The 13,525-nt window shown below is 36.2% G+C and overlaps 1 protein-coding gene across 10 annotated transcripts in view; it reads left to right on the top strand.

Annotated features, from left to right (window-relative positions):
• Positions 1-13,525, top strand: part of LOC126840143 (homeotic protein antennapedia-like) — a 133,111-nt gene that overhangs the window by 18,735 nt on the left and 100,851 nt on the right. For all 10 annotated transcript variants that reach the window (XM_050575681.1, XM_050575661.1, XM_050575668.1 and 7 more), the window contains exon 2: positions 8,457-8,542. The gene's annotated coding sequence lies outside the window, so the exon portion shown is untranslated. The remainder of the gene's footprint in view (positions 1-8,456; positions 8,543-13,525) is intronic.

The raw sequence follows: 13,525 nt of genomic DNA, 5'->3' as shown, positions 1-13,525 counted from the left end.
TGCTTGAAAGTTTTTTCTAGATAAATTATTATTTTGTTATGTATGAGCTGAACTTGTACACAACAATGTAATTGTATCTATTAATTATTATAATCGTTTTCCAGAGCTTATTAAACTGTTGCCTAAGCTCTTCGTCTGCAAGTGCTGACTCTTCCAAAAAGACATAAGTAGAAAATATAAATATGTTTTTTAAAAAAAAAAATACATTGTTGTACTTTTATCATTCTTTGCTTCTTATTCCATTTATGCTATAATTGTTATTGCTTTTTTTTTTTATTGTATAACATATACTTAAACAGGCGCCTTGTCTTTTTTCAGCAGAAATCCATACAGGACGAGTTACGTACCTATAATATGTATGTCTATGTGGTATAGACCACTGACAACTAGACGGTTGTGTATGATGAATTATGATCACCACTTTTGTCGATGATGTTATTACACATAATAATGTTTGTTTTTTTATAAACCGATATGTGCACAATAATTACTATATACCTACTGTTTATACATATTATAATATATTATATGTATACCTATTTCTACTAAATCTTTGTGCGTGGTACAATACAATAAAACGTGAGTGTATGCGTACGAAGGGCTTAAGAACAATAATATTGTGTTTACATTGAATGCACTTAACATGAGAAAAAACAAACCTCAGTCGCCTAAGTACGTTGTATATTATGCAGTACATATTATATTGTGACGTTCAATTAATACAAACGCGTTGTACACGATATGATATTATTATTATTATTTTCCAGTATTTTTTTTTATTTTTTTTGTGTTTACATTTTGTTCTTTGCGCGTCTGTCCGTTTCCCACGATCAAAATTTATGACCTCCTCCACTCGATCGACGGGTACAGTTCTATAAGACACACACATGCGAGCATAGTAACATAGTCCATATTATTCTGTCCTATTGGCCGTGGCGAAGCCGCCGTGGACTTTTTTTTTAGATCTCAATTAAAAAAACGTTTTTCACGACGGCGCGCCGTTCTATTTATAATGTTCAGCGAGGCCGTGTATCGCGTATGGTACTTACATCCAAATCTCAGCCAGAGCGCATAGCAGACATTTAAGTTTGTCCGCCCAATCGGCTACTTGCACAGAACCCAGCGACTTTGGTACACCATACTACCATTAGGTTTGTTACCACAAAACACCTACATAAACCCAAAATGAGACCAAAGTATAAGTTCAAATACTTGTTAACCAAACACGCCAATCTACGCCAAAAATAATGCTCAAAAAATGATTTGGTTTCAATTAAAAAACAACGAATGCGTTGCTCGCATCTTTGATACAAAATTATTCTTATGATTATTATCCGATTTTGTGCTGGTAATTATACGTGTGGATCGTTTCTTAATTTTATAATTCTCCAGTGAGTGAACCTCCTTCAACGTTGCGTCTTACCGTAATTACACACTCGCCGGATTATCCGAAACAATAATGTATACTAATTAATAGCAAGTATATTTAATTGTCTGTTGGGTACTTGAAATAGGTAACCACCGGTAATACACCTAATCTAATAAAAGTATTCATGTATATATTTTTCACGTGGTTCTGTATACCTACAAAGCGCATTGGACCGTGCGCGCCCGACCGTGTGTTTTTCTTGAACTTTTTAAGAGGCAAGATTACTTATTATTGTATGAATATATTACAAAAAAAAACACAAGTCATTATTAATATGTAAACGAAGTCTATGACTTATTGATTGTCGATGACTATAAGATTAAGGAAAATTAAGTACGACCATTTTTTTATCAATTAAGTTTTTTGTTATTATTTTAAGTTATCAGTAGACTAGGGTTTATATTACTAAAATTTGACTTGGGATTTCTGATCACTCGTGGATATACGTGTCTTTGGAATAATTAGTTGAAAAAAAAAACATTATTTTTTTATTATTCTGGTTATATTAATAGTGTTTACACGGCTTATCAAAAAAATATATATAATTTCGTCAACGTTACACGTTATTATTAACATGCAACGTTAATATATATACATATATCATAGCTAATATAATAGATAATAATATAATGACTAATAAAATAATTAGTTATAATAATACAGTTGATTTTATTTCTCCTGGTCGTACATGCGATGGTTGCGCTTTATATGTATAATATTATGCAAAACCGGACGCACAATGTTCTCACTCTGTATGCAGCGGCATTTATGCAATTGACAAGCGACACGTCCCACACAAAAATTATTGCACTTAAGGGTCGTCCGATTTTACCGTATGGTATACCTATTATATCCGTATAAGGACCGTTATGTACATGCATTGTTGATGTGGGATATGCATTGTTCGCCAAAAGATCCCAAAAATTTACCGCACAAGTGTTTTCGGGTTCCGTTATAACCGTGTAAAGTGTTTTCTTAATGTGTTATTCTCAATAATATTTCCCCGCCTCCAAACTCTCCCATAGAGAATATTATTTCATTGAAACTATGATTATGATTATTGTTATTTTACACACAGTATCCGACGTCGCGACCAGGTTCCCTTTAATGGTAAATCAAATGGAAAAAAAAAGTGTAGATACTAAGAGACTGCTGGCGGCTGGTCGACGGTTCAGCTTCTTGACGGTCGGCCGTCGTTGACAAGTTGTTGACGACTTAATCGTAATTAATAATACTGTGATAGTGTACTTTTGTATTATTATTATTATACCTATTATGTTATGCCTTGGCGCGAAGGTTCGTCGGGCAGAATGAGCACACAACATAATAATATCGAGGAATGTTCGAGGAGCATTCGTTTACAGCAAAAAGAAAAGCTTGCTTGGTTAACCTAAAAAAAAATTGATAATATAAAAAAAAAATATCACAAGAACGCTATAACGTTCGGTAAAGATTCCGTTTGGAAAACTAAGACCCGGTCTGTCTGATAAAGGAATCGATAACGGTCAATTGGCAATTATACCGTTGCCTTGGTTTCATGCCAAAACTTAAAATATATTTTTGCCGCGCCGATATACTAAACGTCGAAAATAACACTTAATGTATAACAAACGCAACTTAAAATGAAATTTTCCTCGCATTATATTGTAGACATTTACATTTAAGGCACTATCTGTAATCATTTTTAAACAGACTAATAACAGACGCTTTAATTACAATACAAAAATTTAAAAAAAAAAAATGTTTTATTTTTATGTAATGTAATTACTATTTGAGTGAATAATATAAAGCCCTTATTATTATAGAATTGTTTTATTCTGAAAAGATGAAACGTACGACAAGATGGAACCATTTTCTTCTAAAAATTGTTGAGATTTAGATTCTGGTTATGCTCGCGGTTACTTGTTATTTAAAACCGAGACTTGAAAAATATCTCGAGTGTTTCAACGATAGAGTTTGCCCGTAAACAGTTCCAAACATATATATTTTTAAAAATATAGCTTAAAGGGTTTTTATGGAATTACAATTTAAGGTTCAAAATAATATATATATTTTTTTTGTTTAAAGGGAATCCGTTATTAAGTACTGGTTTTTGGGGGTTCTTTTTTATTCGGTTAACTTAACCCGTCGGTTAGAATTTTACATTTTTAGTGTCCAAATCGTGCAAACAAGAATTAGCTGTATGAAAAATAGTGATTTTCTTTTAAAATTCTCACGTGTGAGCGGTTGCGCCGACAGCGAGAAAAGTGTTTAAACAACCGATATCGTGTAATTGTGAAATGTAAGAAAAAGGAAAATTTTGTGTAAAAACCGAAAACGATGAAGGCGAGGGGTGGTATAATTCTCTTATTTTGGGGCAAAGAGGAGGGGTGAAAGGACCCGGTGTCCCTGTAAGAGACATGGCAGCTTGTGGTGATTTACGACCGGGGAGCGTTTGGCACGGTCTGAGTTCACAAGCAAAAGGGTGCTGCTTGTTTTGGGATATTTGCATACATAATAAAACTGCGGCGACCGATGCCCGAAGAGACAGCAGAGGATGATTTGTGACTGGTTTTTTTTTTATCCTGTTCCGTCCTGCCGTTTTTTATTCTCCTCGGGTGACATTTTTTTATATTTTTACACCCTTTTCCTAGTATATATCTACACATTTGAGATATTTGTCACGCGTGCATAATATATAGAACATTTTTATTTTATTTTTTGTCAGAATACCCAAGTACTCTATACCACGACGTACTCTGGCGAACTCATCCTTTTTTTGTAATTTTTTGGAACCTTCGATAGAACTACTGGGCATTTTTTTGGCGTCCACTCCCTTACATCTACTTATGGGCGGTACCCCGTGTATATACTTATATATACGTATATACCTATTATATATATTATTATATAGCCGAAGAAATATTAGGCCTCGTTCACGAGAAAAAATATAATACCCTAATAAATCGTTTATGGTGAAGACATTTTTTTTTATTTATTTATATTCGGTGTAGGTTATTTTTTTCTCGTGTAATATAAATCTACAAGAATAATATTATACCGGTGCCCGCGGTCGAATGATATACGATAGGATATTCCGGTTTTACGGATAAAAAAGAAACCAAACGAAACAAAAACAAATACTCACCCTAAAGAAAGCGTATTATATTATATTTGTATAACTCTAAAGTAAAAGAAATCCAATATTTTAAATCGACAATAAAAAATTATTCTGTAGGTTTTCGGTAATATTCGTCGTTTCAGTGTTTTTGGATAATTGTTTTACTCAAATAATTTTGCAGTACTCTTATACATATACATTTGCCGTATAGCAGGGGCGGGTATAAGGGGGAAGTCCCTTCTTTATGTACTTAAATTGTATGCATTTAAAGTGTATTTTTTTTTTAAACCATAATGTATTTGCTATGTTTGCTATGTAAACACATAACCTATGCCTAATACATGTATTTTAAGTGAATTGATTTTTTCTTGCCGTCCCTTTTTTCATTTCTAGATCACCTGCCCTTGCTGTATGCGTATATCACAATACTCCCTCATTTCAACAATTTTCATTACGTTTGTTCTAGATTGAGCATACACTTTCCCCATAATACGAGATTAATGTACTTTGTTATAAGTTTTCGTTTGCATATATACCTACTGAATTAACGTTAACCGAAACCTGTTGAGCAGGCATCGGAGCCGGCCGACGTGTCGGCAGTTCGGTGCGCAATAAATACAAGAAAACCGCTATCTCTTGGACGGCGCGCGAGATTGATGAACTCCCTTTGAACCGACGCCATCGGTTTTCTCCTCGGTGGCGGCCAATGAATCAACGGCTGGGCCGGAGATTTACTACACAGAGCGTTCCTTACCAACCAACACCCCCCCCCCCCCTCGAATTTATTTTATTTTTACCCGGCGGGACGCCGATCGGTTTCGGCGTAAGTGCGCTTTTTCCGAAAAATTCGGTGCGGTGCCGAGGCGAAAAACACATTTGCATGGAATACGCATTAAGGACCGCGACGGCAGGCAGAGATAAATGTTACCCCTCCCGTTAGGGGTAGATTACATCACCCCCTCTGCAACTCGTGTATATGTCGTCACAGACAAATAGCTCTCTGACGGTGCGGGCGCGTTCATGAATTAAAGAAAACCAACGCGGCGGTCGGTTTAAGCGGTTGGAGGGAGAGGACGAAGGGGTGAAGGGAGGGTACCGAGGGAAAATAAATTAGTTTTTTGGGCTCGGCAAAAGCCACCGCCAGTGCCGAATTTATTTTCAAAATAATAAATGTTACATATATACGATGTAATATATTATTTGCCTGCGAGCTGTCTGCGAATAGTAGGTAGGTAGGTAGGTAGGTAAATAATATAATTGCGTTGCGCCTCTTGGCCGCGGGTTTAATGGAATCTGTTTTAATTGTTTCGCCCCTCCGCACGTTATACCTTAAGATGCCGATAAGAAGAGTCTCGCTTGTTGAATCGGGCCAAAGTCTGAAAACGTGACATTTCGCATTTAGGTATATGATCGCATTTACTATCAGAAACCGTGTGGTTGTGTGCTTACTGCTGACTTTTTCTTCACGTCATACGAATATTGTAATACCTATTGGCGAACCAGTTTAATTTTCTTTACATAGAATATTATCGGTTACACAAAGTCGTCTTGGTCTTGGTTTATTCTATATTTATTCACTACACTAAGCTATAACGATTAAGTCGTACAATTTTTCATTTTTAATTAAACATGGTCCACAATTATTCGGCATGTGTGTTAGTTTTTATTTCTTTCTTTGTACCTTAACTAGACTGACGGCTAATAAACTCAAACTGGAAAATAACTTTAAACAAATTCATCCGTGTGCTTTAAAGTCATATATTATGACTCGGCAACTAATTAATACGGGTTGAATTTAAAACTCGTTCAACTAAACAAATGATATATTATGACGGTTAAAATTTAAAAAGTGATTTCGATTGAAACTTGCGAGAAGCAATGGGATCTGCGTGTACGGGAAATGAGAAAAGAGCGTTTCAACGAGAAATATAACATAATAATAATAATAGTAATAAAACGAGTCCATACAGGCTGCAGAAACAGCGTGCAGCAACAAGTGGGCGCCTCTGATTGCTGATAAATATTAAAACACCCCAAGTTCAAAAACCCGGCTGCCGGCGAATTACCGCATGTTAAGTATAATCTCGACGCTTCCACAAAGCCCACTTAACATAATTATAATCATAATAAAAACGAGACAAGGGCAACAGCTACTACTATTATATCAATGTATACTCACTCATAAACGTGCACGGGAAAAAATACATAGTTGGTCCAACTAAATGTTTATTTTGGCCAACTATTTATTAAGTTATTCCAACTAAAAATGAATTGTGTCCCTAAATTAACCATAATTTTAGTTGGACCAACTGTATATTTTTTTCCGGTGCATGTCCCGGTTGTATGCAATTTTTTTAGATGTAGAACATTCGTTTTTAATTATTATTATTTATATTGTTCAGGGTGTGTATGCGACAGCTTGCGCACCGCCGCCGACTTTGGATATATTATGTTCGTTTTATTTTGTTTATTTAAATATAACATATACTTTTTTCACCTCTGTGAATACTTGTGCAAAGTTCGTGACTATTCCGTCGGTGTGCGTTTGGGCGTATAATAGAGGAGAAAAAAAAAGAATATTCGGTAGCAAAGTATATACACTCACACTTCCCCTTCGTGGCCCGTGACCGAAGAAGTTTCCGGCCATACATCACGCAGATTTATTGTACAGGTCCGCGTGCGACAGGTCAGAGGAGAATATTGTCCTTGCCCGAGTCGTACTTTTACACGGCTAAAGGAAATAAATCGTCGTTGCCGCAATTAAAATACGTAATTTACCATTATTTTTATTTCCAAAAAAAAAAAAAAAAAACAACCTTCGTCCCTAAGTAGTTTTTTTCCAGACGTAATTCAACAACGGTATTTTCTTCTCCGCATTAAAAAAAGGTCGCGCTCGGAATTGAGCAATAGACGACGTCGCGCCGCGTTGGAATGCCAGACATAAGTCTTATAATATGACTGCGACAAAGGCCAAAAGACGTCCCGTTTTCTCGAAACAATTTCCCCGCCACGAATCATTATAACATACCTACTACTAAGGTCTGTGACTAAATTAAACAACTACAGCGAGTGGAATATATTATTGCATATATTTCTCTCTTAACTTCTGTGTTCCAATAATTGTATGCGTGATAGCAGTTTTAACGACTAAACGAATTTACTTAACGCCATTGATAAGACAAGATGTTGTAGTATATTTTCTTTTTCTTTTTTGTACTATGCTTTCCGCAGACAATTAACTTTACAGCCGTTACAGCCGTTTACAGCTGATTCGATTTCCGTGATGTACAGGGGATTTTTTTTTTTTTAATATTTCAGCAATTATTTGGAATTTCTATCGTTTCGACACGGCCACAAGGTAATGTGTGCGTGTACGCTTAGAAGCGACAATATTTTGACTTTACAAAAGATGCGAAGAAACTGTGTTGTCACCGCGGTCACGACCGCCCTCTCAAATCCAAGGTCGAACGACCGCCAAAAAAAAAGACACTTATCATTTTACTGAGCAAAAAAAAAAACACTGTGCAACTGATGTTTGCAAACATGTAGGAAACCGTGTAATTCGATAAGACAAATTTCACGGTCCGCGTTAACGGGCGGCGGTTCACAGCGTGGCCTAAACCTGAGATTTGGGTCTCTATTGCTAGCAAACACGTGTGGCGTACATATCAGTATTATTAATATGGTCTGGTTAAATTAAAAAAATACTCCCACGAGCGCAATAAATTACCGGTCGGGTTACATCCTGAATTTTTTACCGAGGTTTTTTGGCGATTTCCTAAAACTCAATAACACTCAGCGCTGCTACACCAGGACATGATACATATTTGTCCTTCTGGTGGCGACGTCGGAAACTAGATTTCTATTTAGCTGTTATCCAAAGTGTAAATTCTGTGTAACTTACCTGGCTCGTTTACATTGTTCCAGGTCAGGAAGATCAGCAGCAGCAGCAGCAACGACAACCGACCGGAGTACATAGACTTGGATTTGACGCACAACACAAACCGAAAAAGGTGAGCACGCTTACATAATATTAGTAACACTGAAGCGGGTACTGCGAGGGCCGACGTGGCCGTTTAAGGCACGCCTGTCCCTTTCCGGTGGTGCAGGGAAGGAAATAAAGGACCGGGACAATTTAACGACCTAGTTTTTATGAGGGTTTGCCATGTCGTTTGTATGACCCATTGACATATCAGAGTGTAGGGCCATCTGGATGTGACTCCAGTAGGGTAAGGCACCGTTAGTCGTTACGCAACACGTTCTAATGTCGGAGGGACGTTTTCTTCGTGCGGTGTCGTGAGACGCAATCTTACCTTCTCCAATTTGCCCCTTTCTTGTTCCATACTTGCGCGCAGTCCACGCTCAATACGCGAACCGATCGACCGATAACTCTGCATGCGACAGAAAACAACACAATCAAGCGTTTTTTTATCCAATATTAAGAGTGCGCTAATTATTGGGAAAGTCTATACTTTTATTATTCCAGTTAAAATGTATCCCACGCAGCAAAAAATGTGCCGAAAATTACATATATTTTGTAAGCAAATCAAATATTAATAACACAAATAAAAAATTATTATTATTGAAACAATACTATCCAATAATTATATATATTGAATATCGGGAATATCTTACCTAACCTAACGGAAAGTCAACTAGATGTTATTATAGATTTGCAAATGATGTAATATTTTTTCGACATCGATAGGATATAATCGATACGACAACGTAACATTTGGCATAAATAATCATCTGTTCACTATACAGAACTTCCAAAATTGAAAATATAACCCTTTGAGTTATACATAATTATTTTTTAAATGTTTTGATATTATATTGACGGCGGTTTCAATATAAATACCACTACGACTAGAAGGGATGAAATAATCTCTACTGTAACAACTAGCTCCGCCCTTTCCTACGTCTACTGTGTATAATATGTATACATGTAATAAAAGACTATTGCTGCTGCTTGGATCAAAGGGGCCAACGATAGAAGCAATGGAAAATATTGACAACCGAAACAACTGTTTATCTTATCACCGGATCAACCGTTATCTTAATGGTAATTGTAATAATGGACAAATTAAAATTTTCGGTAGCAATCGATTCGGCGACTACGATAATTAATTTATACATTTTTGTGTCATTGTGTAACACACACACACACTGTTACACTGCGGTTAGTCAAAATCATTTAAGTTATAATTATTTATAATAATATAGTACAAAGGTTAAGCGAGTATGACAATATTTAGGTTGTCTTTTAACGGCGATAACCTCTCGCGACCGACGACGACGTCAACACGTTGACCATGTAAGTACTCAATGAAAAATGTATTAGAGCACCGATCACATATTTAAAAAAAAAATATTATCTTTTTATGGTATAGATCAAGGACAATTCAAAAAGTATTCACATGGGTTTTTTACGAGGTCAGCAAATGCGGTAGACATTTTTTTTTCTTTCTTGGGTATAACAACCCTGTTGGACCGTCACCCTATCGGCCACATATATATATATATGTTATACCGGTTTTGCGAAGCCACGAGGCTCCGGCCATCCCCTTTGCACAGCTGCAAGTTATTTTTTTAATGGCCACCGCCGTCGCACCCTTAAGGACTGCCCTTCTATACATATATCAGTTGCCATGATCGTGTTTCCCGCCACTCGATCAGTGTGAGGTATAGAATCCGCGTCTCCACCACAGTCCTAGATCGGTCGATCGCGCGCGCAATTCTTAAAGTTCTCTAAATAATTTTCCTAAAGTGCAATTTTATTAGTCATAGTTTTACGTGTATAGTTATATAATTTTATTATTAGTCGTTAAAAAATGTGCGCTACAATTATTATGTTTGTGATATTAAACGCCAACGAAACTGGTCTTCGATCGGATAAACCTTACGGATTTGGGTGACATTTGTTTGGAATTTCAAGGTAACAAACTGTAATTGAAAACCATTTTAATACTAGTTAATTTATAGAACGCATTGGATAACATATTAATATACAAATGATAGTTATTGTCCATAAAACCGTTGTAGTTGTGAATTTATATAGACAGACAATATTATGAAGTTTGTTAAACTTGCTCTGGTTATTTACGAAACGTTTTGGTATACATAAATATGTTTATTATTATTTTGTTTTTACCGCTAGCTCTCCGATAGCTGTGATAATAATAAATTGTTCATGTTGGTTGCAATCGTTTAATTAGTCTACACAAAAATAATAATTATATCCCGGTGTGTAATATGATTTGAATTTAATTAATCATTTATACATGGCTTTATCGCTCGTTATTTAATAACACTTTAAAAGAACTTCTTCTATACGCACACACACACGCGCGCGCGATTCAATATACACCGAAAAAGGCACGTTAACGTTAGACATACTCAAAGCTACCCGACCGACGTCTTATGTACCTATATTCACTTACTTAATTTGCAGCTGACCACCGCGTCGGTAACAAATGGTAATTCTGGTAGTTTATAGGGGGAAAAAGCAAATTTATCTGCTTAAGTGCAAACCGTCCCATAGATCACGGTTGATCAACGGCGGCTGTGCCAGGTCGTATATTTCACCGGTTAGCGGCCCAGGAAGTTATCTGGCGTGGGAGTTGCGCCGTTTAGGATGATCCGGTCGGGACGAGAAGGAGTTATTGGCGTTATTAATCTTGCCGTGCGGCGGTGTTCGCTGCATAATATACAGGCCATACGGAGGTGGTCCCTGATTAAACGCTGAATAATTTAAATCCTCGTTGAGCGTGTACGGGGCACGAGCGTTATGTATAAAGTATATATATATATATATATATATATACACACACACACACAGAAAGGAGGCGAACAGAGCGAAATTCACAGTGGGGCCGCGGGTTGAAGTCTGCTGCCCGCGGTGTAAAGGGTTGTGAAGGGGAGAAAGACCAATGGGATTTATTGGGCCGCGTTGTAACATATGTACGACGAAATCTTCTCTTCGCGTTTGTATTTTACCAGAGCAGCACACACACACACACATAGGTACCTATATATGTATATATTATATAGTTATATGTAATAATATATTATATTGTACGTAGGATTTGAAAACGAGCGCCGGATGTGTTTGATTTATACCCGGTGTTGTTGTTCTCCCGCACGAGTATTGTATATTTTGGAAAACTCGTCGACAAGTACAACCAGAGTAATGCTGGAGTGGGGGGGGGGTTTGGTGAGAAGGGTTGGGGAGGCTAGGGAGAAAACAGTGGAAAATCATTGGCCGATAAATTTTGACAAAACGCGCGAGTGTTATTAATCAATACCGCAAAACTGTACTTATACAAATATCGCAACACTGCAATAACATTTTGCCATAATATTCATTACCATTCTAGTATCCACAGTTGGAGCAGTAGTATAGTCGACCAAAGGTAATATAAGTCCAAACAAACGGTAAAGGGACGTTATAATTGCTCTCCGGTCGTTTTGTGGCACAACCCCACGTTTATTTTCAATCATCTGACACCTCGTTACTACTCGCATTAGTATCCTTTCCTCTCACTCTAAAAAAAAATAATGTCATTTCGTTTACCGTTCAAAGGATTTGGTACATCAGCGAGACTTTTAACAATAAATCCAAACGTCTACCACACTTGACAGTTTATTGCAGAACCCATTGCATTATAAGAAGTATAAAATGTGATTAATCCAATAATCCTACTTTGGACAGTTAAAAAAAACTGCCATGAAAGCCAAACCAAAAAAAATATACTAAACTCCAATATATCATTTTAGAATTGCAATAGGTATATTATGTAGTAATATTTCATGAACTTTGTATTTATCAAAACTGGGTTTTACCGTTTCTCGGAATGTAGTGAAAATATACCTCCGATAACTTGATATTATCAGACAACAAAAAAGGATAAACCAAAAAATTGAGTAGGTAATAGACAAATTAATAATTTGTATTATTTTATATTGGCAAATATTTGGTACTATTACAAGCTCTATTTTTTTTAATGTATTAACTAATAAAAATATATGTAAACTACAGCAATGTAAAAAAATATGCATTTATAAATGGATTAATATTGGATTCCCTTGCATTTCTATTCTCTTGGCATTATTTTGTTTTGTTACTTTGTCAGTGAATTTTTCGGTCTTAGACTTTTTAACGTAGAATCTTCGAATTTATATACCATTTAAAAATTACATATTATTATTACCTTAATCTTAATGTAAGCGGGTCGCATCAATACCTTGTTACCGTGTAAACTTTATGTTTTATATAGTTTTCTCGCGATTATCCTGTATACTTGTGCACAACGCGTGTCTTACTAATAAGAAAATATCCGTACATATTATATATTATAATGCGTTTAAAATATAAATTATAATAATATGTATTATACACATTCTTCTTCTTCAAAAGAAAGAGTGAGAGAGAGAGAGACGGCCAAGGTCAGACCAAAAAAAAAATGTATATATATATATGTGTATATAGGTACCAACAACGATTCCGACTGGCAGATAACACACTGAATATATATGTATATATATGAAAACTGGTCCTAAAACATGACTGTACGGCGATGACGAGCTACATGTATATACATATATATATATATATATGTATATAAGTAGCACAGGAAGATTTGTGTCGGGTTCCTTGGGGTCGAGGGGGGATGGGGCGGAGAGGCGAACCCTCAGCGGGAGACTGCACAGGTATCGATAGGTGTATAATATATTATATTATATTATGGAAATGCACACACACACACGCCGAGGGCTGCCGTAGAAAGCCCTTTCTTTCGGTATAAGAAGAAAACCTACGGGGAATCGGCGAGACGGAATTTCTCGAACGGTAGAAAGAATATTGCGCAAGTCCATTGTAATAATTGTTATCGTATTGTGTGTGTTCTCGAAAAAGGCCGAATTTCTTTTAAAAAAAATACAATACAACCGAACGCGCTGTGGTGGTGTTGTAATAATATTATATTGTATTATTA

The sequence above is a fragment of the Adelges cooleyi genome, unplaced genomic scaffold, assembly GCF_023614345.1.
Source record: "Adelges cooleyi isolate 19-005CV unplaced genomic scaffold, UGA_ACOO_1.1 ACOO_flye_CR_arks_rails_tigmint_CR_PRNA_376, whole genome shotgun sequence".
NCBI lineage: Eukaryota > Metazoa > Arthropoda > Insecta > Hemiptera > Adelgidae > Adelges > Adelges cooleyi.
Note: the sequence above shows the minus strand (reverse complement) of the source record. Positions and strands in the feature narration are given on the sequence as shown.